The sequence below is a fragment of the Pristiophorus japonicus genome, unplaced genomic scaffold, assembly GCF_044704955.1.
Source record: "Pristiophorus japonicus isolate sPriJap1 unplaced genomic scaffold, sPriJap1.hap1 HAP1_SCAFFOLD_538, whole genome shotgun sequence".
Classification (NCBI taxonomy): Eukaryota; Metazoa; Chordata; class Chondrichthyes; family Pristiophoridae; genus Pristiophorus; species Pristiophorus japonicus.
The window spans coordinates 90,686-114,041 of NW_027254445.1; the positions used below are offsets into that span (position 1 = coordinate 90,686).

At 52.6% G+C, this 23,356-nt stretch overlaps 1 long non-coding RNA gene across 1 annotated transcript in view; it reads left to right on the forward strand.

The window, feature by feature from the left end:
- Nucleotides 1-17,865, forward strand: part of LOC139254227 (uncharacterized) — a 36,540-nt gene extending 18,675 nt beyond the window's left edge. The window contains exons 3-4 of the long non-coding RNA XR_011592001.1: nucleotides 10,243-10,286; nucleotides 17,029-17,865. This is a non-coding gene — a long non-coding RNA (uncharacterized lncRNA). The remainder of the gene's footprint in view (nucleotides 1-10,242; nucleotides 10,287-17,028) is intronic.
- Nucleotides 17,866-23,356: the final 5,491 nt, after the last annotated feature.

Genomic DNA, 23,356 nt, shown 5'->3' on the forward strand with positions numbered 1-23,356 from the left:
AATGGACTTGCAATTCCTGACATGGCCACTGCCACCCCCAACAAGTCAGTCATCCAGCCATCAGCCACAACAGACCCCGCACACTCACCCAAGGCTGGAATTGAACTGAGACGGTCAACCTGGAAGCACAAAGCATCGGACCGTCTCAACCTGTGAAAGTCTGTGATAAGATCTCAGAGGTGGGTATTGTCATGTATGTACATTCTATTGTCACTATTGGAGGACACTGAGCAGCACGCTCATGGTGCTGCTCAGGTATAAAAGGCCAGCCATTTTGCGAGTCAGGCACTTTGGGCCTAAATAAAGCAGAGCCAAGGTTGGATCTTGCTTAGTAAAACAATACTCAGCTTGAACCTTTATTGCATACATAACAGGTCTGGAACTCACTGCCTGAAAGGGCGGGCGATGCAGAAACCCTCACCACATTTAAAAAGTACTTGGATGTACACTTGAAGTGCTGTAACCTACAGGGCTACGGACCTAGAGCTGGAAAGTGGGATTAGGCTGATAGCTCTTTGTCGGCCATCGCCAACACGATGGGCCGAATGGCCTCCTTCTGTGCTGTAAATTTTGATGATTCTATGGGGCTGAAATTCGCCCCTCTCCTGAAGGCCTGTTACCACCGTAAATCAGCGGCCCCACTGCGGAGTGGAGTGGCCGGGGACTTTTGCTGGAATGGCTGCTGCTAGCCCAATTGCTCTCCCGAGTTTTCCCGGCGGTGCCCCGATCCCACCCTTACCACCCCTCTGCTGCCGATCGGTGTTAAACACATCATCACCGTGCACACTGCCGATCCAACCCCCCGATAGCGACATTCCCCTGGGAAAATCTTCGGCCCACTCGGCGGTGCCAAAACAACCTTTTCCCGGTGGCCCGGTGAGGCTGTGGCCTTTTGCAGCGGCCGTGCAGCTTCCCTTAAAGGGGAGGACCCACTGCCGCTGCCGCCATGTTTTTCTTGTCGGCCGACTGCCAGGTCAGCCCGACAATTATACCGCGGGTTCGGCCGGGCCACCAACAGGCAGCATGGGGGCCGCTGGCCCGGTCGAGACCCTCCCTGGTGCCCCTGTGGACTGAAGTTGAAGGGGACAGTTGCGGTGACACGTGACATACCGATGGTAAAAAACGGGGTGCGTGCGGGGGGGCATTGTGTCCCCCTATGACTCTCTGATGCGCTCTTTTTCCTGTCACTTAACCAATTTCATATCCATGCAACCACGGGACGTTTGACAGATAGAGGGAGAGATGAGGCTATGGAGGGATTTGAAAATAAGGATTAGAATTTTGAAATCGGGGCCATGATTAACCGGAAGCCAATGTAGGTCAGTGAGCACAGGGGTGAGGGGGAGAGAGTGTGTGTGTGTGTGTGTGTGTGTGTGTGTGTGTGTGTGAGGGGGAGAGTGTGTGTGTGTGTGTGTGTGTGTGTGTGTGTGTGTGTGTGTGAGGGAGAGAGTGTGTGTGTGTGAGGGAGAGAGTGTGTGTGTGTGAGGGAGAGAGTGAGGGGGAGAGTGTGTGTGTGTGTGTGTGTGAGGGGGAGAGTGTGTGTGTGAGGGGGAGAGAGTGTGTGTGTGTGTGAGAGAGAGTGTGTGTGTTTGAGGAGGAGAGTGTGTGTGTGTGTGTGTGTGTGTGTGTGTGTGTGTGTGAGGGGGAGAGTGTGTGTGTGTGTGTGAGGGGGAGAGTGTGTGTGTGTGTGTGTGTGTGTGTGTGTGTGTGAGGGGGAGAGTGTGTGTGTGTGAGGGAGAGAGTGAGGGGGAGAGTGTGTGTGTGTGTGTGTGTGAGGGGGAGAGTGTGTGTGTGAGGGGGAGAGAGTGTGTGTGTGTGAGAGAGAGTGTGTGTGTTTGAGGAGGAGAGTGTGTGTGTGTGTGTGTGTGTGTGTGTGTGAGGGAGAGAGTGTGTGTGTGTGAGGGGGAGAGTGAGGGGGAGAGTGTGTGTGTGTGTGTGTGAGGGAGAGAGTGTGTGTGTGTGAGGGGGAGAGTGATGGGGAGAGTGTGTGTGTGTGTGTGTGAGGGGGAGAGTGTGCGTATATGAGGGAGAGCGTGTGTGTGTGTGAGGGGGAGAGTGTGTGTTTGTGTGTGTGTGTGTGTGTGTGTGTGTGTGTGAGGGGGAGAGTGTGTGTGTGTGTGTGTGTGGGGGGAGAGTGTGTGTGTGTGTGTGTGTGTGTGTGTGTGTGTGTGTGTGTGAGGGGGAGAGTGTGTGAGGGACTTGGTGCAAGTTAGGACACGGGCAGTCGAGTTTTGGATCACCTCTCGTTTACGTATGGTAGAATGTGGGAGGCCAGCCAGGAGTGCGTTGGAATAGTCAAGCCTAGAGGTAACAAAGGCATGGATGAGGGCTTCAGCAGCAGATAAGCTGAGGCAAGAGTGGAGACGGGTGATGTTACGGAGATGGAAATAGGCGGTGTTAGTTATGCTGTGGATATGTGGTCGAAAGCTCATTTCAGGGCCAAATATGACACCAAGGTTGCGAACAGTTTGTGATATGTCCTTACTATACAGTATAACTGCACACGAGGCCCATACTTGAGAGAAGGTCACTCTGTGACCAGTTACCTTTATTACCAAGACCTCAAGTGTGATGAAGGTGGGCGGAGCTTCCCCTTTTATACCTGAAAGTCCAGGTTAGGAGCGACTCCCGTAATTTCACCCCCTTGTGGTCAATGTTCTCAAGGTGTACAACTTAGGTCAGCTTATACATGGGTTACAATGATAGTTGAATACATGACATCACCACCCCCTCACAGTCTTGTTGGGATCACAGATTAAGTCTCTCTGGTGGTTAACGCTCCCTTGTAGAGCGCCTGAGTTGGGGCTCCGGTTGTTGGGCGCTGGCCTGAGTGTCTGCTGTTTGCGGTGCCTCAGGCCTGTCCGGACTGCCCACAGTGACTGGGCTCTCCTCCACTTGGTTCCGGTGTTCGGTCACCTGTGGTGGAGTAAACTCCACGCCGTGTTCTTCCTCTGCTTCTTCTATGAGATTGCTGAACCTCCTTTTAGTTTGATGCACGTGTTTGCGGCAGATTTGTCCATTGGTAAGTTTAACTACCAAAACCCTAATCCCCTCTTTGGCAATCACAGTGCCTGCAAGCCATTAGGGCCCAGCAGCGTAATTAAGGACAAAAACAGGGTCATTGACATCAATACATCGCGCCCTCGCATTCCTGTCATGGTAGTCACATTGTGACTGACGCCTGCTCTCAACAATTTCTTTCATGGTGGGGTGTATAAGGGATAACCTGGTTTTGAGCGTCCTTTTCATTAGCAGCTCTGCGGGTGGAATCCCTGTGAGCGAGTGTGGTCGGGATCTATTGGCCAACAGGAGGCATGATAAGCGGCTTTGGAGGGAACCCCCTTGGATTCTGAGCATCCCCTGTTTGATTATCTGCACTGCTCGTTCCGCCTGGCTGTTTGAGGCCGGCTTGAACAGTGCCGTTCTGACATGGTTGATTCCATTGCCTGCCATGAAGTCCTGGAATTCAGTGCTTGTGAAGCACGGGCCATTGTCGCTGACCAAGACATCCGGTAGACCGTGGGCGGCGAACATTGCCCGTAGACTTTCTACCGTGGCAGAGGATGTGCTTGAATTTAAAATGGCACACTCAATCCATTTGGAGTAGACGACAACCAAAAACATTTTTCCCATGAAAGGACCAGCGTAGTCCACATGGATACGTGACCGTGGCTTGGCAGGCCACGACCAGGGGCTAAAGGGGGCTTCCCTGGGTGCATTGCCCAGCTGAGCACACGTGTTGCACTTGTGAACACAAAGTTCCAGGTCTGCATCGATCCCTGGCCACCAAATGTGTGACCTGGCAATTGCCTTCATCACGACAATGCCCGGGTGCTCATTGTGAAGTTCTCTGATAAACACCTCTCTGCCCTTCTGGGGCATGACTACTCGGTTTCCCCACAGTAGGCAAACAGCCTGAATCGAGAGTTCATCCTTGCGCCTATCAAACGGTTTAAATTCCTCCGGGCATGCCCCGTACATGGCTGCCCAGTCCCCATTCAGGACACATTTCTTAACTAAGGACAGTAGCGGGTCTTTATTTGTCCAGACTTTGATCTGACGGGCTGTCACAGGTGAGCCTTCGCTTTCGAAAGCTTCAACAGCCATGACCATCTCAGCATCATGCTCAGTTGTCCCCTCAGTGGTGGCTAGTGAGAGCCTGCTGAGTGCATCGGCGCAGTTTTCAGTGCCCGGTCTATGCCGAATTGTGTAGTCATAGGTGGCTAACGTGAGTGCCCACCTCTGTATGCAGGCCGATGCATTCGCATTTATGGCCTTGTTGTCGACCAAAAGGGACGTTGGGGGTTTGTGATCTGTCTCCAGCTCAAATTTGCTGCCAAACAGGTACTGGTGCATTTTTTTTACTGCATATACACATGCTAGCGCTTCCTTTTCTACCATCCCATAGCCTCTTTCTGCCTGGGACAGACTTCTGGAGGCATAAGCTACCGGCTGTAACTGCCCATTGGCATTCACATGCTGCAACACACACCCGACACCATAGGACGACGCATCGCACGTTAAAACAAGTTTCTTACACGGGTCATATAACGTTAACAGTTTGTTAGAGCACGCAATTTGTTATGCTCCATCAAAAGCCCTTTCCTGGCTGTCCCCCCAGACCCAATCGCAACCTTTGCGTAGGAGCACATGTAGCGGCTCTAGCAGCGTGCTCAATTTGGGAAGAAAGTTACCAAAATAGTTCAGGAGCCCCAGGAACGAACGCAGCTCCGTCGTGTTACGGGGTCTGGGTGCTCTCTGGATTGCTTCTGTTTTGGACGCAGTAGGTCTGATCCCGTCTGCTGCTACCCTCCTCCCCAGGAATTCTACTTCTGGAGCTAAGAAGGAGCACTTCGCCTTTTTCAGTCACAGCGCTACCCGGTCCAGTCTGCGTAGCACCTCCTCCAGGTTGTGGAGGTGTTCTTCAGTATTGCGACCCGTGATGAGGATGTCGTCTTGAAAAACCACCGTCCTTGGAATCGACTTGAGGAGGCTTTCCATATTTCGCTGAAAGATCGCGGCGGCCGAATGAATCCCGAACGGACATCTGTTATACTCAAACAACCCCTTGTGTGTCGTGATGGTGGTCAGCTTCTTCAACTCACTCGCCAGCTCCTGGGTCATGTAAGCTGAGGTCAGATCCAATTTTGAAAAAAGTTTGCCACCGGATAGCGTCGCAAAGAGGTCCTCCGCTCTCGGTAGCGGGTATTGGTCTTGGAGTGACACCCGATTGATGGTGGCCTTGTAATCGCCACATATCCTGACCGACTCATCCACCTTGAGCACCGGCACGATCGGGCTCACCCAGTCACTGAATTCAACTGGCAAGATGGTGCCTTCCCTCAGCAGGCGGTCCAATTCGCATTCTATCTTTTCCCGCATCACGTACGGCACCGCTCTGGCCTTGTGGTGTACTGGCCTGGCGTCCGGGTTTATGTGAATTACTACATTGGCCCCAAAGAAAGTGCCGATTCCGGGTTGAAATAATGAGTCAAATTTGTCCAGGACCTGTGAGCATGATACTCGCTCCACAGAAGAAATTGCATTGACATCGCCCCATTTCCAGTTCATGACAGCAAGCCAACTCCTCCCCAGCAGTGCGGGACCGTCCCCCGGGACAATCCAGAGTGGCAACCTGTTCTCCAAATCTTTGTGGGTCACGTTTACCGTGGCGCTGCCTAGCACCGGAATGATCTCCTTTGTTTATGTCCGTAACTGTGCATCAATCGGCAATAATTTTGGCCTCCTGCCCTTGGGCACCCACAACCTTTCGAACTGTTTGATACTCATCAGGGATTGGCTGGCCCCTGTGTCTAGCTCCATTAATACTGGGATGCCATTGAGGAGCACTTTCATCATTATTGGTGGCGTCCTGGTATATGAACTGTATATGTGCTCCACATGAACTCGCTGAACTTCAGCTTCCAGCGATTTCCCCCAGTATTAATTTGGCCTCGTAGGGCTTACATTGGACCTGTCCTTCTTGTACATCAACCTGCTGCAGGCTTCCTGCACATATGCGCCGTGACCGCTGACGTTGCAGTTTCTGCAGGTATATTGCTGATACCTGCAAGCTCTGGCTGGGTGTTTGCCTCCACACCTCCAGCATGAGCTGGAGGCCCTGTTGTTGGAAACAAAAGGTCCATTACCAGTCGATCGTCTCTGACTGTCTCTGCAACTGTCCTTAAGCGCACCATTAACAGGTGTTGATGGCCCCATTACTGCCACATTGTCCATTGCGATGGAATCGCCGTTCAGCTAGCCATTGTCTCTGTTGAATTCCCCCGTTGGGTTCGACTACATGCTCGGGCATGTCCGATTGCTCCTGTCTGCCTGGAGAACTGTGTGCCGCGTTAACAATGTTGATTCCCTGGTCGTTTGCCGCATTTGAGCTAAGAATTTTGTCATACATCATTCCTGTCTCTTCCTCCCCTGAGATAATTGTCTGGGCTATCAGAGCCGCCGCTTCCAAGCTCAGGTCTTTGGTCTCAATCAGTTTCCTGAAAACTCCAGCGTGCCTGATGCCCTCAATAAAAAAGTCTCGCAGCATCTCCGCTCTGCATGCATCTGGGAACTTACATAGTCTCGCCAGTCGCCGGAGATCTGCCACGAAGTCAGGAACGCTTTGCCCTTCTCGCTGCCGGTGCGTGTAAAACCAGTGTCTCGCCATGTGCATGCTGCTCGCCGGTTTAAGGTGTTCCCCGATTAACTTACTGAGCTCTTCGAACATCTTGTCTGCCAGCTTCTCTGGTGCTAGAAGGTCCTTCATCAGGGAGTACATCCTGGATCCACAAACCGTCAGGAGGTGAGCCCTGCGTTTGTCGGCCGAATCCTGTCCCAGCCATTCCTTAGTGACAAAACTTTGCTGTAGTCTCTCAATAAAGTCATCCCAATCATCACCAACACAGTACCTCTCTTCTGTGCTGCCATGCTCAAATGGTTTAAATCCCAGTTTCTCGTCGCCAATGATATATCTTTACTATACAGTATAAATGCACATAATTGAGAGAAGGTCATTCTGTGACCAGTTACCTTAATTACCAAGACCTCAAGTGATGAAGGTGGGTGGAGCTTCCCCTTTTATACCTGAAAGTCCAGGTTAGGAGTGTCTCCCACAAGTTCACCCCTTTGTGGTCAATGTTCTCAAGGTGTCCAACTTAGGTCAGCTTATATATGGGTTACAATGATAGTTGAATACATGACAGTCTGGTTCAGCCTCAGACAGGAATTGTGGAGAGGGATGGAGGGGGGAAGAGGAGGGGGAGTGCGGGAGGGGGGAGAGGGATGGGGAAGGGGAGGGAGAGAGGGGGAAGGGAGAGGGGGAGGGAGGGGGAGAGGGGTCAGGAAGGGGGTGAGAGGAGGGAGGGAGAGGAGAGGGGGGAACGGAATTTGTGGCGGGGACCGAAAACAATATTCAATTGGATAAAATTTCTGCTCATCCAGAGCTGGATGTGGGACAAGCAGTCTGACAATTTAGAGACCAAGGAGGGCTCGAGCGAAGTGGTAGTGAGGTACAACGTCTGGGTAATGTTGCCGAGGAGTAACATGTAGATGTGAGAAAGGAGGGGGCCAAGGATCCAGCTTTGGGGGAGGTTTGAGAAGAGAAGCCATTGATGCAGATAAGTGGAAGCACTGAGCTGGAGGAGAGATGTTGGACGATGATTGTGTGGGTCGACTGTGTCAAAGGCTGCATAGAGGCCGAGGAGGGAGAATGCAGCATGGACACAGTCACACAGAATGCTGGTGATGACGTTGGCTCGGGCCATTTTGGTGATAAACATGGACGTTGCATTGGGTCTGTCAGCGGCTGGCCTGGAGATCGAGGAGGTGGAGGGTGTCACAGAGAGGAAAAGCACAGATGTGCTTATATCTCGAGTCTGGCACCCACTCTGACTCTGCCCAGCTACTACACTTTCACACCTACTTGGCCATACCTGAGGAGACCCGTCTTTTCTGTCTCCACTCACGAAGCAGTCTGTGACAGAGTTATGCCACGTACTGAAGCCAGGAATCCAGAGTGGGCCGAGCACAGGGACAGACATGGCCATTGTGGGTGAACATCACAACATTGAGCTTTTGTTCAGATCCTTTCAAGCCACCACTGGAGACATTTGTAACATTAGTATTACTTCAGTCCGCTGATGCCGCAAGCAGGCCCCGGGAGCCGAGGTTTGCAGGGGAAACACCTTCGTCACTTTGTCCATTGAAAGGAGGCAACAGCTCGAGTGGGCACAGCACTTTTACCTGTTGCAGCTTCTGTAAAGTGCAGAGTCTCATCGATGGCACATACACAGCCAACAAGACCCATAATGACTATCCCAAGGTGGGCATCTATAGCAAAGGCTTCTATCCATCATTGTACAGGTGGTTGGAAATAGTGGATGCGTTGACAGTCATTTTCCAACATTCCATTGACTCTGGATCAGTTCCTATGGAGTGGAGGGTAGCCAATGTAACCCCACTTTTTAAAAAAGGAGGGAGAGAGAAAACAGGGAATTATAGACCGGTCAGCCTGACATCGGTAGTGGGTAAAATGATGGAATCAATTATTAAGGATGTCATAGCAGTGCATTTGGAAAGAGGTGACATGATAGGTCCAAGTCAGCATGGATTTGTGAAAGGGAAATCATGCTTGACAAATCTTCTGGAATTTTTTGAGGATGTTTCCAGTAGAGTGGACAAGGGAGAACCAGTTGATGTGGTATATTTGGACTTTCAGAAGGCGTTCAACAAGGTCCCACACAAGAGATTGATGTGCAAAGTTAGAGCACATGGGATTGGGGGTAGTGTACTGACATGGATTGAGAACTGGTTGTCAGACAGGAAGCAAAGAGTAGGAGTAAATGGGTACTTTTCAGAATGGCAGGCAGTGACTAGTGGGGTACCGCAAGGTTCTGTGCTGGGGCCCCAGCTGTTTACACTGTACATTAATGATTTAGATGAGGGGATTAAATGTAGTATCTCCAAATTTGCGGATGACACTAAGTTGGGTGGCAGTGTGAGCTGCGAGGAGGATGCTGTGAGGCTGCAGAGCGACTTGGATAGGTTAGGTGAGTGGGCAAATGCATGGCAGATGAAGTATAATGTGGATAAATGTGAGGTTATCCACTTTGGTGGTAAAAACAGAGAGACAGACTATTATCTGAATGGTGACAGATTAGGAAAAGGGGAGGTGCAAAGAGACCTGGGTGTCATGGTACATCAGTCATTGAAGGTTGGCATGCAGGTGCAGCAGGCGGTTAAGAAAGCAAATGGCATGTTGGCCTTCATAGCAAGGGGATTTGAGTACAGGGGCAGGGAGGTGTTGCTACAGTTGTACAGGGCATTGGTGAGGCCACACCTGGAGTATTGTGTACAGTTTTGGTCTCCTAACCTGAGGAAGGACATTCTTGCTATTGAGGGAGTGCAGCGAAGGTTCACCAGACTGATTCCCGGGATGGCGGGACTGACCTATCAAGAAAGACTGGATCAACTGGGCTTGTATTCACTGGAGTTCAGAAGAATGAGAGGGGACCTCATAGAAACATATAAAATTCTGACGGGGTTAGACAGGTTAGATGCAGGAAGAATGTTCCCAATGTTGGGGAAGTCCAGAACCAGGGGTCACAGTCTAAGGATAAGGGGTAAGCCATTTAGGACCGAGATGCGGAGGAACTTCTTCACCCAGAGAGTGGTGAACCTGTGGAATTCTCTACCACAGAAAGTTGTTGAGGCCAATTCACTAAATATATTCAAAAAGGAGTTAGATGAGGTCCTTACTGCTAGGGGAATCAAGGGGTATGGCGAGAAAGCAGGAATGGGGTACTGAAGTTGAATGTTCAGCCATGAACTCATTGAATGGCGGTGCAGGCTAGAAGGGCCGAATGGCCTACTCCTGCACCTATTTTCTATGTTTCTATGTTTCTAGACCACAAGTACAGGATCATTCAGGGGAATGTGCACCAGTCCAGCCTGGAGTGACAGCCTGGATTATGGGCTCAAGTCCCTGGAGTGGGGCTTGAACCCACCATCTTCTGACCCCGAGGTGAGAGTGCTACCCACTGAGCCACACCTGACTCCCGTGGTGTACAGTGTAGAGCACTGACAGAGTGTGTGGCTTATCACCACATGTATGCTGCATGGTTTGCTGCAGGTTGCTGAGTGGGATACAGTCGAAGAGTATTTGACCACACTGGTTTCACTGTGATTATCAGTCATACATGTGGCAGCTATAATAAACTCACACAGGTTCTTATATTTCAGCTGCAACCCAGACTAATAAACAGGCAGCCGCAACCTCGACTGTGGTGAGTACTGAGCAACAGCTTTTATACCGATATCCTGCTGTTAAATACACCTCATCACTTCCTCTCCAGCCCTGGACGTTATAGTGTGTTTCTTTTACTTATGACCAATGTTCTTCTGAAGGAGCTGACTCTTGCTGGGAAACAGTTTACAAATGGCAACAGCCCCTCCCGATATCACACCAAGCAACTGTTTATCATGTGTAGCTTGGACAGTACCAGTAACCATGGCAGTGAGTGAGGGAACATAGGAACAGGAGCAGGCCATTCAGCCCCTCGAACTGTTCCGCCATTCAATTAGACCAGGGCTGATCTGTATCTCAACTCCAGCTACCCGCCTTGGTTCCGTAACCCTTAATACCCTTGCCCAACAAAAATCTATCAATCTCAGTTTTGAAATGTTTAATTGACCCCCCCAGCCTCAGCTTTTTTGGGTAAGTTCCAGATTCCCACTGCCCTCTGTGTGAAGAAGTGTTTCCTGATTTCACCCTGAACGGCCGAGCTCTAATGTTAAGGTCATGTCCAGACTCCACCATCCAGAGGAAATAGTTTCCCACAGTACCTTCCCTATCAATTCCTCGGATCATCTTAAACACCTGAATTCCATCACCCCTTAATCTTCTATACTCGGGTATACAAGCCTGGTCAGTGCAACCTGTCCTCATAATCTAACCCTTTTAGTCCCCGAATCATTCTGGTGAATCTCCACTGCACCCCCTCCGAGGCCAATATCCTTCCTGGGGTGTGGTGCCTAGAACTGAACGCAGTGCCCCTGATGTGTTGTAACCAGAGTTTTATCCAAGTGTAGAATAACTTCCGCCCTTTGTATTCCAGCTCCCCTGAGATAAAGGCCAACATTCCATCAGCCTTTGTAATTATTGTTTGTCCCAGTCCCCTGGGTTTTATGATTTCTGTGCATGGACCCTTAAATCTCTCGCTCCTCCACAGTTCCTAGCTTCTCGCCATTTAAAGATATTCTGATCTATCTCAGGTGGAGCTCGGGTGGAGTTGAGTAACACGTGGTGCATCCCTTTAAAGCCATAAGGTCGAATTGCCATACCTTGTTCACGGAAACAGAAATTCATCAGTGTGATCGTGTGACTCTGAACAAGCATTGAATTCGTTGTCATTTACAAAAACTAATATTGAATTTCCTGCTGTAGCAAAGCCTGTCATCTGGGTCACTAGGCGACTCTGATAATGTCACTGACCAGCTCCAGCCGTTCGAAAGTGGAAGCTTTTTCAATGCCTGGGTCCATATAAACAACATCTACAGACTCTCCCTTACCGAGCACCTTAGCTACCACCTCAAAAAATTCAACTAAGTTCGTTAGACATGAGTTCTGCTTTACAAATCCATGCTGGCTCTCTCTGACCAGCTCATATTGTCCAAGTGCTCAGCGACCCTCCCTAATAATAGGCCCAGCCTGATCCTGAACTCACGTGACTTTCACAGGTTGGGGTCTAGTTTGACTCCCGGGCCGGGGACTAGTGGTCAGATGACCGACTGAGGGAGTGATGGTCAGGTGACTGACTGAGGGAGTGATGGTCAGGTGACTGACTGGGGGAGCGATGGTCAGGTGACTGACTGGGGGGGGGGGATGGTCAGGTGACTGACTGGGGGAGTGATGGTCAGGTGACTGACTGGGGGAGTGATGGTCAGGTGACTGACTGGGGGAGCGATGGTCAGGTGACTGACTGGGGGAGTGATGGTCAGGTGACTGACTGGGGGAGTGATGGTCAGGTGACCGACTGGGGGAGTGATGGTCAGGTGACTGACTGGGGGAGTGATGGTCAGGTGACTGACTGGGGGAGCGATGGTCAGGTGACTGACTGGGGGAGTGATGGTCAGGTGACTGACTGGGGGAGCGATGGTCAGGTGACTGACTGGGGAAGTGATGGTCAGGTGACCGACTAAGGGAGTGATGGTCAGGTGACTGACTGGGGGAGTGATGGTCAGGTGACGGACTGGGGGAGTGATGGTCAGGTGACTGACTGGGGGAGTGATGGTCAGGTGACGGACTGGGGGAGTGATGGTCAGGTGACTGACTGGGGGAGCGATGGTCAGGTGACCGTTCCAGTGGTGCCGAGCTCCCCCTCCTCCCTGCGATTGTGAGCCACCGGCCTCATTTAAATCTGTCGTTCCATGGCCCGTGGGTCGGGTCGGGTCGGTGTGAGCACAGCCCAGGCTCCTGCCCGCTCCCACCCGAAATGGCAATCGGGGTCCCAATGACATTGTGACTATTACTGCGGTGGGAATACTCTGAGCCCGCTGGGTGTGACTGGACCCTGGGTGATGGTGGGTCAGGATGTCAGTAGGGAGAGAAGGGATAACGTAAGGTGCTCCTGTCCCTGAGTGAGGGCAAAGCCTCCGGCTTCAGCCTGTCCCAATCCCTCTGCTCCCAGGCACAATCATTTCCAAGCGGCTCCCCTCCAAAGGCTCTCGGGGTTGTGTCTGTGGGCCCTCCTGTCCCGGCCTCCTCTCTCCTGTTAAGTCGCACCTTATTGTGCAGGCAGAGGGACGGTGAGCTGCTGGAAGGGTCAGGAGCAGGTGCCGCAGATTATCGGTGTGTGTGGGCACCCGACACGAGGCTGGGTTTTGTTCAAAGGGATTGTCTCTGTGAAACCCTTTGTGTGTTTCCCAATCTACTCGTTTCCCACTAACCTTGGCCACCAATGCGTATAAGGTGGCCAAGGTTAGTGGGAAACTAGAAGATTGGGAAAATATTAAACGACAGCAAAGAATAACGAAGAAAGCAATAAAGAAAGGAAAGATAGATTACGAAGGTAAACTTGCGCAAAACATAAAAACAGATAGTAAAAGCTTTTACCGATATATAAAACGGAAAAGAGTGACTAAAGTAAATGTTGGTCCCTTAGAAGATGAGAAGGGGGATTTAATCATGGGAAATGTGGAAATGGCTGAGACCTTAAACAATTATTTTGTTTCGGTCTTCACAGTGGAAGACACAAAAACAATGCCAAAAATTGCTGGTCACGGGAATGTGGGAAGGGAGGACCTTGAGACAATCACTAACACTAGGGGGGTAGTGCTGGACAGGCTAATGGGACTCAAGGTAGACAAGTCCCCTGGTCCTGATGAAATGCATCCCAGGGTATTAAAAGAGATGTCGGAAGTTATAGCAGATGCATTCGTTATAATCTACCAAAATTCTCTGGACTCTGGGGAGGTACCAGCGGATTGGAAAACAGCTAATGTAACGCCTCTGTTTAAAAAAGGGGGCAGACAAAAGGCAGGAAACTATAGGCCGATTAGTTTAACATCTGTAGTGGGAAAAATGCTTGAAACTATCATTAAGGAAGAATTAGCGGGACATCTAGATAGGAATAGTGCAATCAAGCAGACACAGCATGGATTCATGAAGGGGAAATCATGTTTAACTAATTTACTGGAATTCTTTGAGGATATAACGAGCATGGTGGATAAAGGTGTACCGGTGGTTGTGGTATATTTAGATTTCCAAAAGGCATTCGATAAGGTGCCACACAAAAGGTGACTGCAGAAGATAAAGGTACGCGGAGTCAGAGGAAATGTATTAGCATGGAGATAGAACTGGCTCGATCTGGCTCAGCCATGACCTTGTTGAATGGCGGAGCAGGCTCGAGGGGCTAGATGGCCTACTCCTGTTCCTAATTCTTATGTTCTTATGTTCTTATGTGTGTGCGTGTGTGTGGGGAATGTGTGTGTGTGTGGGGAGTGTGTGTGTGTATGTGTGGGGGGGGGGAGTGTGCGTGTGTGTGTGGGGAGTGTGTGTGTGGGTGGGGAGTGTGTGTGTGGGTGGGGAGTGTGTGTGTGGGTGGGGAAGGTGAGTGTGTGTGTGTGTGTGTGTGTGGGGAGTGTGTGTGTGTGTGGGTGGGGAGTGTGTCTGTGTGTGTGTGGGTGGGGAGTGTGTGTGGGGAGTGTGTGTGTGTGTGGGTGGGGAGTGTGTGTGTGTGGGTGGGGAGTGTGTGTGTGTGTGTGTGTGTTGTGGGGAGTGTGTGTATGTGGGTGGGGAGTGTGTGTGTGTGTGGGTGGGTGGGGAGTGCGTGTGGGTGGGGAGTGTGTGTGTGTATGTGTGTGAGGGTGGGGAGTGTGTGTGTGGGTGGGTGGGGAGTGTATGTGTATGTGTTTGTGGAGAGTGTTTGTGTGTGGCTCAGTGCCAGTGACAGTCAGCAGCCAGAGTCTGTGCGTGTTGCAGTGAGGCCTCGGACAGGAAGCTTTAAAAGAGCAGGAACCGGTCTGAGTGCTTTGTCACAGTGCAATTATGAGGATATGTTGCATGAACTTGGCTTGTATTGTCTGGGGTTTCGAAGGTTGGGGGATGATTTAATCAAGGGTTTAAAGTGAGAAAGGGACTTGCTGGAAATTTGACTTGTGGGGCTGGAGGAACAGGAAGGTCCCTCCACCCTCTCTCCGCCAGTAATCCCCCTCCCCTCGTCCCTCCGCCAGTAATCCCCCTCCCTCCCTCCGCGAGTCATCCCCCTCCCTCCCTCCTTCCCTCCACCAGTAATCCCCCTCTCTCCCTCCCTCCGCCAATAATCCCCCTCCCTCCGCCAGTAATCTCCCTCCCTCCCTCCCTCCGCCAGTAATCCCCCTCCCCCTCCTTCCGCCAGTAATCCCCCTCCCTCCCTCTGCCAGTAATCCCCCTCCCTCCCTCCCTCCGCCAGTAATCCCCCTCCCTCCCTCCCTCCACCAGTAATCTCCCTCCCCGCTCCCTCCCTCCGCCAGTAATCTCCCTACCTCCCTCCCTCCGCCAGTAATCCCCCCTCCCTCCCTCCCTCCCTCCCTCCGTATACCCCCTCCCTCCCTCCCTCCATAAACCCCCTCCCTCCCTCCCTCCGTAAACCCCCTCCCTCCCTCTCTCCGCCAGTAATCCCCCTCCCTCCCTTCCTCCTGCCAGTATTCTCCCTCCCTCTGCCAATAAACCCCCTCCCTCCCTCCCTCTGCCAGTAATCCCCCTCCCCCCCTACCTCCGGCAGTAATCCCCCTCCCTCCCTCTGCCAGTAAACCCCCTCCCTCTCTCCCTCTGCCAGTAATCCCCCTCCCCTCCTCCCTCCGCCAGTAATCCCCCTCCCTCCCTCTGCCAGTAAACCCGCTCCCTCCATCCCTCCGCCAGTAATCTCCCTCCCTCCCTCTGCCAGTAATCTCCCTCCCTCCGCCAGTAATCCCCCTCCCTCCCTCCCTCCGCCAGTAATCTCCCTCCCTCCCTCCCTCTCTCCGCCAATAATCCCCCCCCTCCCTCCCTCTGCCAATAATCCCTCTCCTTCCCTCCACCAATAATCCCCCTCCCTCCCTCCACCAATAATCCCGCTCCCTCCCTCTCTCCCTCCGCCAGTAATCCCCCTCCCTCCCTCTGCCAGTATTCTCCCTCCCTCCCTCTGCCAGTAATCCCCCTCCCTCCCTTGCACCGCCAGTAATCTCACTCCCTCCCTCCCTCCGCCAGTAATCCCACTCCCTCCCTCCCTCCCTCCCTCCTGTCAGTAATCACCCTCCCTCCATCCCTCCGCCAGTAATCCCGCTCCCCCCTCCCTCCCTCCGCCAGTAATCCCCCTCCCCCTCCCTCCCTCCGCCAGTAATCCCCCTCCCCCTCCCTCCGCCAATAATCTCCCTACCCCTCCCTCCCTCCGCCAGTAATCCCACTCCCTCCCTCCCTCCCTCCCTCCTGTCAGTAATCACCCTCCCTCCATCCCTCCGCCAGTAATCCCGCTCCCCCCTCCCTCCCTCCGCCAGTAATCCCCCTCCCCCTCCCTCCCTCCGCCAGTAATCCCCCTCCCCCTCCCTCCGCCAATAATCTCCCTACCCCTCCCTCCCTCCGCCAGTAATCCCCCTGCCTACCTCCCTCCACCAGTAATCCCCCTCCCCCTCCCTCCGCCAGTAATCCCTCTCCCTCCTTCCGCCAGTAATCTCCCTCCCTCCCTCCGCCAGTAATCTCCCTCCCTCCCTCCCTCCGCCAGTGATTCCCCTCCCTCCCTCCACCAATAATCCCCCTCCCCCCTCCCTCCGCCAGTAATCCCCCTGCCTACCTCCCTCCACCAGTAATCCCCCTCCCCCTCCCTCCGCCAGTAATCCCTCTCCCTCCTTCCGCCAGTAATCTGCCTCCCTCCCTCCCTCCGCCAATAATCTCCCTCCCTCCCTCCCTCCGCCAGTGATTCCCCTCCCTCCCTCCACCAATAATCCCCCTCCCCCCTCCCTCCCTCCGCCAGTAATCCTCCTTCCTCCATCCCTCCACCAGTAATCCCCCTCCCCCTCCCTCCGCCAATAATCCCCCCCCCACCTCCCGCCAGTAATTCCCCCCCCCCTCCCCTCCCTCCCACCAGTAATCCCCTCCCCCCCTCCCGCCTGCCAGCTCACCCTCCCGCCGTGTTTGGGCAGGACAGCGACGGGGCCTGTGCAGAGCAGGCCTGAGAGTTAGAATCTCCCGGGCCTCACGGTGTGAAGGGCCTGATGGTCTGCCGTACGGCCCAGTCCCCAGCTCTCACTACTCCCGCCTCGAGTTAATGTCGAGGGTCAGACGTGAGCAAAGGCCACTGAGACCAGGTACCAGAGGCCCCCGGAACGTTACTGAGGGCCAGTGCCTTTAGCAGGACACTGACGGAACCTCAGCTTATGTATAAATGAGAGGGGATCCCGGCTCTGCCTCTGATGTGGGTTGATGGGTTTGTGCTTTAAGTAAGTGCGTGGGTTGGGGGAGAGGCCTGTTTCCGTGTGGTAATCTGTGTATTTATGTATGTCACTGTGTTTCAGTCGGAGGAAGGAGAGCTGTATTACGCCGATACTCAGTTCCTGCGACAGAAAACCGTGGGCCCGACATTAATAATCAGTGAGGAGACAACCGAATATGCTGCCATCAAACGCCCATAGTGACTGGGAATACATTCTTTAGCACCTACAAGTGGTTTGGTGAAGGACAGTGTTTGTGGCCGGTACCTCCGATCCCACACGACCTCAACAACAACAACAGCTTTTATTTATATAGCACCTTTAACGTAGTAAAACGTCCCAGGCACTTCCCAGCGCGTGATAAGACAAAACAGATAAATTTGACACTGAGCCACATTAGAAGAAATTGCGGCAGATGACCAAAAGCTGGTTAAAGAGGTAGGTTTTAAGGAGCGTCTTAAAGGAGGAAAGAGAGGTAGAGAGGTGTTCACTGGGGTTTATTGGTATTTCTGCTCAATAATTATTGTCGAATTTCCTCACCAAAGGTGCAGAGCCCTGTCGGACTGAAGTCCCATAGGTCCCGGGGCCCATCCCTCCCTCGCCCCAAGTGACCATTCTTCACACGTGAGCCTTTGGGGCATCATTCTATCCTCACTCACTGCCCACACTTTCTGTCAGGGGTCACTAGGTTGTGGTTAGAAACAGGAATCCTCACCCGCTCCCTGACTCAGCTACACTGAGGTAAATGTATGTGTTTCCACTGGGACCCTGTCTCAGGATAGATAGTGAGACCCACATACACCACTGGGACCCTGTCTCAGGATAGATAGTGAGACCCACATACACCACTGGGACCCTGTCTCAGGATAGATAGTGAGACCCACGCACACCACTGGGACCCTGTCTCAGGATAGATAGAGAGACCCACACACACCACTGGGACCCTGTCTCAGGATAGATAGTGAGACCCACACACACCACTGGGACCCTGTCTCAGGATAGATAGTGAGACCCACACACACCACTGGGACCCTGTCTCAGGATAGAGAGACCCACACACACCACTGGGACCCTGTCTCAGGATAGATAGTGGGACCCACACACACCACTGGGACCCTGTCTCAGGATAGATAGTGAGACCCACACACACCACTGGGACCCTGTCTCAGGATAGATAGTGAGACCCACACACACCACTGGAACCCTGTCTCAGGATAGATAGTGGGACCCACATACACCACTGGGACCCTGTCTCAGGATAGATAGTGAGACCCACACACACCACTGGGACCCTGTCTCAGGATAGATAGTGAGACCCACACACACCACTGGGACCCTGTCTCAGGATAGATAGTGAGACCCACATACACCACTGGGACCCTGTCTCAGGATAGATAGTGAGACCCACACACACCACTGGGACCCTGTCTCAGGATAGATAGTGGGACCCACACACACCACTGGGACCCTGTCTCAGGATAGATAGTGAGGCCCACACACACCACTGGGACCCTGTCTCAGGATAGTGAGACCCACACACACCACTGGGACCCTGTCTCAGGATAGATAGTGAGAACCACATACACCACTGGGACCCTGTCTCAGGATAGATAGTGAGACCCACATACACCACTGGGACCCTGTCTCAGGATAGAGAGACCCACACACACCACTGGGACCCTGTCTCAGGATAGATAGTGAGACCCACACACACCACTGGGACCCTGTCTCAGGATAGATAGAGAGACCCACACACACCACTGGGACCCTGTCTCAGGATAGATAGTGAGACCCACACACACCACTGGGACCCTGTCTCAGGATAGATAGTGGGACCCACACACACCACTGGGACCCTGTCTCAGGATAGATAGTGAGACCCACACACACCACTGGGACCCTGTCTCAGGATAGATAGTGAGACCCACACACACCACTGGGACCCTGTCTCAGGATAGATAGTGGGACCCACACACACCACTGGGACCCTGTCTCAGGATAGATAGTGAGACCCACACACACCACTGGGACCCTGTCTCAGGATAGATAGTGAGACCCACACACACCACTGGGACCCTGTCTCAGGATAGATAGTGAGACCCACACACACCACTGGGACCCTGTCTCAGGATAGATAGTGAGACCCACACACACCACTGGGACCCTGTCTCAGGATAGAGAGACCCACACACACCACTGGGACCCTGTCTCAGGATAGATAGTGAGACCCACACACACCACTGGGACCCTGTCTCAGGATAGATAGTGAGACCCACATACACCACTGGGACCCTGTCTCAGGATAGAGAGACCCACACACACCACTGGGACCCTGTCTCAGGATAGATAGTGAGACCCACACACACCACTGGGACCCTGTCTCAGGATAGAGAGACCCACACACACCACTGGGACCCTGTCTCAGGATAGATAGTGAGACCCACACACACCACTGGGACCCTGTCTCAGGATAGAGAGACCCACACACACCACTGGGACCCTGTCTCAGGATAGATAGTGAGACCCACATACACCACTGGGATCTCCCTGGTCTGTTTGCCTCAGTACCACACAGTGCACTTTCCCACAAACCATCAGGGGTGATTCTCTGTTACTAAAATTGAATAAATAAAATTGAATGTTCTCTAACTGTGCCAGTGAGCAATAACATGCTTCTTGACTAGAATCTGGGAGCACGAGTCTGATTGTGATTCAATTGGCTTTACGGTAATGAATTGCTATATCCACATCGCCCAGGTCTTGTGTTAACGGAGAGAGAAATGACCTGAGTTTTGCCAAATAGCGATATCTGGTCACTTCAATGGGCTGATGTTTAGTGTCCGGAATAAATAAAACATTAATTTGATGCAGGATTTGAGCCAATCAGAGACTGGTTTAAAGCATCTGGGAGAAAGGTTATTTAAATTTACAATAAAAAGCTTAAAGCGATGCATTTATCAAATGGCAAATAAAAGTTAAAATAATGAGTGTAAGGATAGCTCAGCTCATCGGCTTCCAAAGTGCGACCTCAAATCAGACACATTTCCAGTGTCAGCCGTGGATCAATGGGCAGCACTCTCGCCTCTGTGTCAGCAGGTTGTGGGTTCAAGCCCCACTCCAGAGACTTGAGCACATAATGGAGGCTGGCACTCCCAGTACTGTGGGAGTGCTGCACTGTCAGAGGTGCTGTCTTTTGGATGAGATGTTAAACAGAGTCTGTCCTCTTAAGAACATAAGAAATAGGAGCAGGAGTAGGCCCCTCGAGCCTGCTCCGCCATTGAATAAGATCATGGCTGATCTGATCATGGACTCGGCTCCACTTCCCCGCCCGCTTCCCATAACCCCTTCTTCCCTTATCGGTGAAGAAACTGTCGATCTCTGTCTTAAATATATTCAATGACCCAACTTCCACACTCTCCAGCCACGGGAAATAACCTCTCAGCATCTGCCCTGTTAATCCCCTTCAAAGTCTTTTATGTTTCAATGAGATCATTTCTCATTGTTCTAAACACCAGAGAGTATCGGCCCATTCTACACAATCTCTCACCATAAGGCCGTTGTATGTAAACAGTCCCATGGCACTATTTCGAAGAGCAGGAGAGTTATCCACGGTGTCCTGGCCAATATTTATCCCTCAACCAACATCACGAAAAAGATTATCTGGTCATTATCATATTATTGTGTGTGGGAGCTTCCTGTGTGTAAATTGGCTGCTATGTTTCCTACATTACAACAGTGACTACACTTCAAAACTACTTCATTGGCTGTAAAGCAGTTTGGAACATCCTGAGGCCATTAGAGGAGCTGTATAAACACCGGAACAATACTTTCAGATACACCAGGAAAAGAGGGTAACCTTAGGACAGACATTGGGATCTGCTTCTTCACACAGAAGGTGATCTTCTCTCAGAGGGTTATAAATCTGTGGAATTCTCTGCCCCAGAGAGCTGTGGAGGCTGGGTTATTGAATATATTTAAGGTGGAGATAGACAGATTTTTGAGCGATAAAGGAATATAAAGGGTTATGGGGAGCGGGCGGGGAAGTGGAGCTGAGCCCATGATCAGATCAGCCATGACATTAAATGGCGGAGCAGGCTCGAGGGGCCGAATGGCCGACTCCTGCTCCTATTTCTAATGTTCTTATGTAACAGCTGGAATGTTTTCCCAGGCCACTGGATTCATTTAAGGAACAGCTGGATGGGACATGAGGGCTGGTGTTCCGGAGGGATGAGTCCAAGTGGGCTGAAGGGTCGTCTTCATCCAAACCCAATAAGCCTTTCTTTTCTTTCTTGTCCTGTTTTCAATGTGTTCTGGCTGCCCCAATGGACGGGGCGGGTAAACCGGAGAAATTCAGCACTTGGTGCCGTCTTGTGGAGTGGGGCTCAAGTGGCCTCATCATCGGGGCACAGTGGGCATCACTAGCGGGGCGGAGTGGGGGCAGGGGTGAGTGACCATCACTAGCGGGGCGGAGTGGGGGCAGGGAGGAGTGACCATCACTAGTGGAGCGGAGTGGGGGCAGGGAGGAGTGACCATCACTGGAGGGGCGGAGTGGGGGCAGGGAGGAGTGACCGTCACTAGCGGGGAGGAGTGGGGGCAGGGTGGAGTGACCATCACTGGAGGGGCAGAGTGGGGGCAGGGAGGAGTGACCATCACTGGAGGGGTGGAGTGGGGGCAGGGAGGAGTGACCATCACTAGCGGGGCGGAGTGGGGGCAGGGAGGAGTGACCATCACTGGAGGGACAGAGTGGGGGCAGGGGGGAGTGACCATCACTGGAGGGGTGGAGTGGGGGCAGGGAGGAGTGACCATCACTAGCGGGGCGGAGTGGGGGCAGGGAAGAGTGACCATCACTGGAGGGGCGGAGTGGGGGCAGGGGAGAGTGACCATCACTGGAGGGGCGGGGAGGAGTGACCATCACTGGAGGGGCGGAGTGGGAGCAGGGAGGAGTGACCATCACTAGCGGGGCGGAGTGGGGGCAGGGAAGAGTGACCATCACTGGAGGGGCGGAGTGGGGGCAGGGAGGAGTGACCATCACTGGAGGGGTGGAGTGGGGGCAGGGAGGAGTGACCATCACTGGAGGGGTGGAGTGGGGACGGGGAGGAGTGACCATCACTGGAGGGGCGGGGAGGAGTGACCATCACTGGAGGGTGGGAGTGGGGGCGGGGAGGAGTGACCATCACTAGCGGGGCGGAGTGGGGGCAGGGAAGAGTGACCATCACTGGAGGGGCGGAGTGGGGGCAGGGAGGAGTGACCATCACTAGCGGGGCGGAGTGGGGGCAGGGAGGAGTGACCATCACTGGAGGGGCGGAGTGGGGGCAGGGAGGAGTGACCATCACTAGCGGGGTGGAGTGGGGGCAGGGAGGAGTGACCATCACTGAAGGGGCGGAATGGGGGCAGGGAGGAGTGACCATCACTAGCGGGGCGGAGTGGGGGCAGGGAGGAGTGACCATCACTAGAGGGATGGAGTGGGGGCAGGGAGGAGTGACCGTCATTGGAGGGGTGGAGTGGGGGCAGAGAGGAGTGACCATCACTGGAGGGGCTGAGTGGGGGCAGGGAGGAGTGACCATCACTGGAGGGGCGGAGTGGGGGCAGGGAGGAGTGACCATCACTAGCGGGGCGGAGTGGGGGCAGGGAACATAAGAAATAGGAGCAGGAGTTGGCCATACGGCCCCTCGAGCCTGCTCTGCCATTTAATACGATCATGGCTGATCCGATCATGGTCTTAAATTTATTCAATGTCCCAGCTTCCACAGCTCTCTGAGGCAGCGAATTCCACAGATTCACAACCCTCAGAGAAGAAATTTCTCATCTCAGTTTTAAATGAGCGGCCCCTTATTCTACTATCATGCCCTCTAGTTCTAGTCTCCCCTATCAGTAGAAACATCCTCACTTTGTCAAGCCCCCTCATAATCTTATACGTTTCGATAAGATCGCCTCTGAATTCCAATGAGTAGAGGCCCAACCTACTCAACCTTTGCTCATAAGTCAACCCCCTCACCTCCGGAATCAACCGAGTGAACCTTCTCTAAATTTCCTCCAAAGCAAGTATAACCGTTCGTAAATATGGAAACCAAAACTGCACGCAGTATTCCAGGTGTGGCCTCACCAATACCCTGTATAACTGTTGCAAGACTTCCCTGCTTTTATGCTCCATCCCTTTTGCAATAAAGGCCAAGATTACATTGGCGTTCCTGATCACTTGCTGTACCTACATACTATCCTTTTGTATTTCATGCACAAGTTCCCCCAGGTCCCGCTGTACTGCAGCACTTCGCAATCTTACTCCATTTAAATAAGAACTTGCTCTTTGATTTTTTTTCTGCCAAAGTGCATGACCTCACACTTTCCAACATTATAATCCATCTGCCAAATGTTTGCCCACTCACTTCGCCTGTCTATGTCCTTTTGCAGATTT